This window comes from Camelus dromedarius, chromosome 19, assembly GCF_036321535.1.
Source record: "Camelus dromedarius isolate mCamDro1 chromosome 19, mCamDro1.pat, whole genome shotgun sequence".
Classification (NCBI taxonomy): Eukaryota; Metazoa; Chordata; class Mammalia; order Artiodactyla; family Camelidae; genus Camelus; species Camelus dromedarius.
This window is the reverse complement of record NC_087454.1, coordinates 18372406-18379141: the sequence shown is the minus strand read 5'-3', so window position 1 is coordinate 18379141 and position 6736 is coordinate 18372406. Positions and strand designations below refer to the sequence as shown.

General features: G+C 35.7%; 1 non-coding gene across 1 annotated transcript; it reads right to left on the bottom strand.

Moving 5' to 3' along the window:
• Positions 1 to 6405: 6405 nt before the first annotated feature.
• On the bottom strand, positions 6406 to 6487 carry TRNAS-GCU (transfer RNA serine (anticodon GCU)). The gene has a single exon. It is a non-coding gene; the product is annotated as a tRNA-Ser (tRNA).
• Between the last annotated feature and the right edge of the window lie 249 nt (positions 6488 to 6736).

The following is a 6736-nucleotide window of genomic DNA, read 5'->3' as shown; positions in this document are numbered from 1 at the left end:
TTTCTTTCATTCTTTCTTCTTCTCCTTCTTCTTCTCCTCCTTCTCCTTCTTCTTATCCTCCTCCTCCTTTTTTTTTTTTTTTTTTTTTTTTTGCTACAGGAGTTGTCTAGATTTTTAATAATAATACAAAATTAGTCCAAAACCAATTAAATCAGCTTTATTGGTACAAAAGAGCATAATTATAAGTACTGTTAGTCATTCATCAATTTTATTATGCTACCCAGAGTGGTGGTATTTCATAGATTAAACTATGTTTTGTTTTGTTTTGTTTTAACAGAACCTCACTATTTATTTTGTCACAGCAGTAAGAAAGCTTGCATGTTAATGGAAGTTCCATGATGTGTTTTAACTCCAAAACTGTAGCTCTGTAAATTTCTTTAGTTGTTTCCCTCAGCCTAGCCATCTGAGGGCATGAAATAAACTTGGGCTTCATCCCATTCTTCAGCTCCATTAAGAGCACCAACAGAAAATCTGCCCAAAATCTTGCTTACTTTCTCCAACATACCTCACTTGCAAAGACCTCAGTACAAACTTTCCTAAAAACTGTATAATGGGAATAAGTGCTCAACTTCTCTTTGACTTGAATAGACTATTTAAATATGTTATTCTCTTCCATTTTGGATGCCCATCTGTGACAAATAAATAGAGGTTTTATATTCGTATGAAACTCTCAGATATCTCACTGACAGTTGATTAGGCTCTCTACCTGGTTTATGTGTGTCTGTTAAGTAGGTCAACTAAAGGACTCAGGTGGGTTCTAACCTAGGGTCAAGGGGACAGCACATTGGACTTCCCTGTAGTTAAACAGCTCTGAGAAAGACTGGCTCCCACTTGCCTGTGTTTGGAGAAAGATTCCCCTATAGCAGTACTTTGATGAGTGCCTGGGACAGAAGGGATTTTTTTTAAACTTAGATTTGGGAATGGCTACCGAGAATATGTAAAACGCCACTCAGCTCAGAGACAAAAAGAAATGCTGACTGCATGGCTAGCTGAAAAGATTGAGGGTCACCTGAATCTGGAAACAGGTGCATTGGGATACTGGCTGTACTATATGTTATAAGCTCAAAAAGAAGAAGGAGGTGGAGGAGGTTAAGATGGAGGAGGGGGAGGAGGAGGAAGAGAAGAAGAAGAAGAAAAAGATTTGGAGAATTGGTAACAAAGAGATTGAGGGAACTAGCTGGTATGTGGATAGGTTCAGTGTAAATTTATTTGTGTCCCATAAAAATCTTCACTAACCCACCATGTAAGAGGTTTCAGTAAGCAAGTGGGCAAGCTGATCTACCCTATGGATCAGCAACTTTCTTTTTCCAGCAGTCTCAGCGTTTGCTCAAGAAGCTTTTGAACGTGGTGATCATGAATACCATGATGCAGGATATGCATAAGCTCAAAAGAAAAAAATCTCTTTCACTAAAACTAATCCAGACACCACCACTGTTGAGGGTTCAATTTGCAAGAGCTGCAATTAATCCTTAACCCTATATATGGTGTAATATCCCAGTGGGAACAGTCAGTCACCTGGTGGCAAGCTGATTACATTAGACTCTCTCTGACGGAGAGAACAAAATTTTACTTCAAGGCAATAGACATTTGTGTTGGATCTGGATTGCCTTTTCACGCCTGCCATGCTTCTGTCAGTACTGACTTGATGAAAGCCCTACACACACCAGCCCCAACTTAGTTGGGCACTGAAATGAAATGTTTTTTTCTTCTAATCTCTACTTTTAATCTGGTATTTGTGAATCCTTCTTTCCTGTCCTTTAATGATACCTTGACAAATCGTGTAGCTTTGTGGTCAATTTCATGTATTAAATATTTCATCCAGTTTACTTTTAATTTAAAATTGTACTATCTAGTGAATGAGTTATACAGCCACAGATTCAAAATACAAAAAGTACAAAAGAGAATACATTGAAAAATCTCCCTTCGATTTTTCTCTTCTATTGAGCTTGATAATGGTGTTGCAATTCCATAGGAAAATGTCCTTGTTTTTTAGAGATGGGAACTGAAGTGTTCAAGGGTGGTATGTCATGATGTCTACAATCTACTGTAAAATACTTCAGCAGAGGAAGAGAAAGAGTGAGAGAGAGAGAGACAGCACAAATATGGCAAAATGAATGATTATAAATGTAGGTGAGTACATGGTGTTTGTTATATATTACACAGAAACCTCTGGGAGTAACTGTGTTTCAAAATTCAGATTTTTTTTAAGACTATAAAAAAAAAAATCCCAGTTCAGTTCACTTCAAGATTTGCCTCAAATGGGTTTTAATGCCAAATTTATGGGGAAAAAGAGTTTTCAGAAGTTCATGGATTTTAGAACTGTGGATAAAGGATCCTGGATATGTACTAGTCTCTCTCTCTCTCTTTCTCTTTCTCTCTCATTCTCTCTTGTCTATTTAAGTGTTTTCAAATTTAAAACATTCTTAATAAAGATTTCCATCCTACTCCTATACTCAGTCACCTAATTTCATTCCAACAGCCAAAGCTTTTGATTTCTTCTGTAGGTTTTCAGAGATATTTTGTACACATAGAAGCAAATATTTATTTAAAAAATTTCTCCATGATTTTACACAAATAGTAGAACATTATGTACACAGCTCCCTATTTTGCTTATTTAATTTAACAATAAATCTTGGAAGTTTTTCCCCATAGCCATAGACATAGATCTGCCTCTTTACTTTGACAGCTGTATAATATTCCATTATGTAGATTTATTTAGCCAGTCCTCTACTGATGAGCCACTATGCTATTTCCAACTATTTTCTATTTTTGAACAATACTGAGCTAAATAGTTTCATACACATGTTATCTTACACATGTGTGAGTATATCTCTAGGGTAAATTCCTAGAAGTGGAATCTCTGAGTCAAAGAATATATGCATTTATAATATTATAAACATTACAAATTGCCCTCAAAAGTAGTTGTGAAAATTTACAGCTCTCTAAAAATATCTGAAAGTGATTCCACCCCCAATCTTCATCAAACTTTTTGATCTTTGCCAACATGATAGGTAAAAATGATATACTATTGTAGTATTAATTAGCATTTCTTTAAATATGAAAAAGATTGAATATTATATATATTATATATAATATTCATGTACATTTCCTTACTGTGAATTTTTTGTTCATACCCTTTCCCCTTTTTCCTTTTGTGGTGGCCTTTCTATTGGCTCGCATGATCATTGTATATTAGGGAAATTAGCATCTTGTGATAATTTGGATTTTTTCCACTCTGGTGGTCTTAGTTACACAGAAACTTTAAATTTTAAAGTAGTTAAATTTACTAATCCTTTACATTTTCTGTGATTCCAAGAAAGGTCTCCCTTGTGCCAAGACTATAAAAGAAAATTCTCATGTGGTTTCTTCGAGGATTTTTATGATTTTATTATTTTTCCTATTTAAATTTTGGAACCACCTGGAAATTATCCAGTTGTAAGATGTGAGGTGTGGATTACACTCTATTTTTTTCAGATGTCTATCCAGATGTCCCAGTACTGTCTATTGAATGATCTATCTTTTCTTCATTGACTTGAAATGCCAGTTTTACCAAATGCTTAAATATTTGTGCCCACTTCTGGATTTTCTATCCTGTTCATACTATAACATTTTACTTATTATAGCTTGTAATAGGCTTTAAAATCCAGAAGGCTTATGTCTTTCTTGTTATTCTTTTCTGAACTTTCCTGGCTACTAGTGCTTGGTTACTTGTCACATAAACTTTAGAAGCTATTTATCTAGTTTGAACAAAATTGTATGTTAATTTTTATTGGAATTATATTAAACACCCAGACCAACATGTAAAGAAAACTGATAGGCCTTTCTCTCCATATCTTGGGTCGGTCAGCAATAGTTAAAGTTTTCTTATTATTGATCTTGTAATTTCCTCTTAAATTTATTTCTCAATTATTTTATATCTTTTGTTGCTGTTGTAAATGGGGGTCTTCCACTATGTGAGTGAGTGTGAAGACAATTGATTTCTCTTGTTTATTTTTATAAATGTATTTAATTTTATAAACAAATCCTTGGGTACTTTCATTTACCTAATTAGATGATAATTTTAATTCTTTCTTTCAAATTTATTTCTCTTGTTAAATGCATTGTCTAATTCCTCCAGACAATATAAAATAATAGTAGTAAAAATGGACATTTTTCTAAAATGTTGCTAACTTCAAAGAGAAGGCAGATAATGTTTTCTCTGAAAAGCAAGATAATATAACTTAGATATGTTTATCATGTTAGGTAAGGAACCATCTCTTCTTTTGTTAAAAAAATTTAATACATCAAAATGGATGTTACTGTAATAAAATGCCTTTTCCACATCTATTTAAATGCATGTATGCTGTTTGTTTCTACTTAGACATGTTAATATGCTGAATTATGTTTAAAGATTTTAAAATTTCAAATATTTTTTATGCTCGTTTCTATTTTGCTGTAGTGAATTATTTAGTCCTTTAATGTGCTGCTGCATTCTGTTTGCTCCTATTTTATTTAGGATTCAGCATAAATGAGAATAAAATATGTGGTTTTCTTATTGGTAATCAATTCTGGGTTTCACGATCAAATATTCGGATCGCCGCTCCACCCCAAGATAGAATATTCCCTTATTTTTCTATGTTCTGAAACAGTTTTAAATGCTTTGGAGTTATCTGTTCTTTAAATTTACCTGTAAAATTGTCTGATTTTGGGCAGGGGGAGCGGTAGTTTGTTGACAGCTTTATGTCTTTGATTGCAACTAGCCTGTTCGGATCTTCTATTTCTTCTAAGGTTGCTTTAGTATATTATATTTTCTAAAAACACATACCTTGCAACGAGGTTCTTTATATTATTCTGCATAGCGTTGAGTAGCGTAGGCTCTTTTAGTTCCATCTGCATTTGCGGTTACAAACATTCCTGCCACCACTGGCTGTGACCAGAGACGGAGAGCTTTGCAGAAACTCACCCCTGAGAGCAGAGGGGACCTCAGGGTTGAAACTGGAGTGGAGGGGCACGCATCTCCCCCTAACCCACACCGTTTCAAGGAGCGCGCTGTTCCAGCCAGGGTATTTGAGGGTTCGCGGTAACTGCAGGTGCAAGCGAATGAAGAAACCAAAGAATTGGGCTCGGACCAAAAAAGGGTACTGAGAGAGCGGAAGGCGGAGGCCACAAGATTCCGGCAGGGGCGTGGGAGCGCAGGAGCAGCAGGCCGGCAGCAGCCGAAGCTGCCAGTTCATTTCACTTAAACATCATCCTGTTGTGCAGCGGTTAGCGTTATGGGCTTTGAATCTGACAATCGGAGTTCAGATCTTGATACGACTTTTGGGTCCACTATTGCATTTGCCTCTCCAGTAGGTGACTTGGAGTAGTCCATCTCGCTCCTCTTACGAGTAACACTCTTTACCGACGTAATGGTTCGTAAATCAACACAATCCCTATGTAGGAAATGTGGCAAAAATTTTGCAAATGAACACACCCCAGAACACAGCTCATCTCCTTCCAGACATTTATATTATAGCACCATATCCAAAATGATATATATATTCAGATATAGGTATATTTACCTTTTTTTTAAAAATAAGTAATGTCTATACACATTGTCTTGCACTATGCTCTTTTCCATTTAACAGTATATCTTGGAGAGCTTAATTTTATGTGGCATATTTGTATCTGGAATGACACATAAGGGCAAATAGTGTCTTACCAGTGGGAAGGGTAATTGGTGCCAAAACTTTGCTGTATAGCTTTTTTATACTTTTTGAATCATGTGAATGTAGTACTTACCACAAAGTGGTACTTAATTAATTAATTAATTATAAAATGAAGAAATATCTTTTTCTTTTTCTTTTTTACTCCAAGTTCTCAAAGTCGAGATGGAAAGGCACAGGTAGAAACTATACAACATTAACATTTTTATTTGCTTTTCTCAGGAAGAAATATTTAACCCTAACTGAGAATGTTTTGTAGTGTGTACTTGTTAATCTTGTCAAATCTCGAAGAGATGCTCACTCCTCATCAAAGACAGGCATCCTTAGATAATAACTATTGTTTTTAAAGTTACTATAAGAGATAATAGACAGAAATTGCAGTAGAGAAAAAATTAGCCTGAAAATGCCTTAAATAATCCACAAGGCTCAGTATACATAATTTTGTGTACATTATTCTATAGAGAATTTTATCAGTTCCTCTAAATTTGTTAGGCAATGTTTTTCTACGGTCCTCAGTTCTTCAGTTATTTCCTCCATGGGAAATTTCTGCTAAGCAAAACTTGTAAGGGAATGAAAATTTGGTGGGAGAATGAAACATGAATCAAGTAGGTCAATTAATAAATTAAAATCACAGCCACGACAAACACTAGCGAAGAAGTGGAGAACAGGATGGTGAGATCTCGCCAAAAAGAAATGCTCTCCCGTCCCAAGCTCAGCCAACCGACGAGGATGGGATTCGAACCCACGCGTGCAGAGCACAATGGATTAGCAGTCCATCGCCTTAACCACTCGGCCACCTCGTCCCACGAAAATCCTTATTGACTCAACTTCTTCCTGTAGTACTGCCAGACGTTTTGTAGCCATACATAATTCAATCGCTCTTTCCCTGGCTTAATCGCAACCACAGGGTGAGTCCATTGTCTTAAAGTACATTTCACAACCACCACAAAACTGATGAACAACACTTAGAGTGCTAAAGTTACTTGACAAATACCTAAAAACAGGTGGAACCAGGCCTGACACACATTTTTGGACGCAAGCCAACCCTGGCT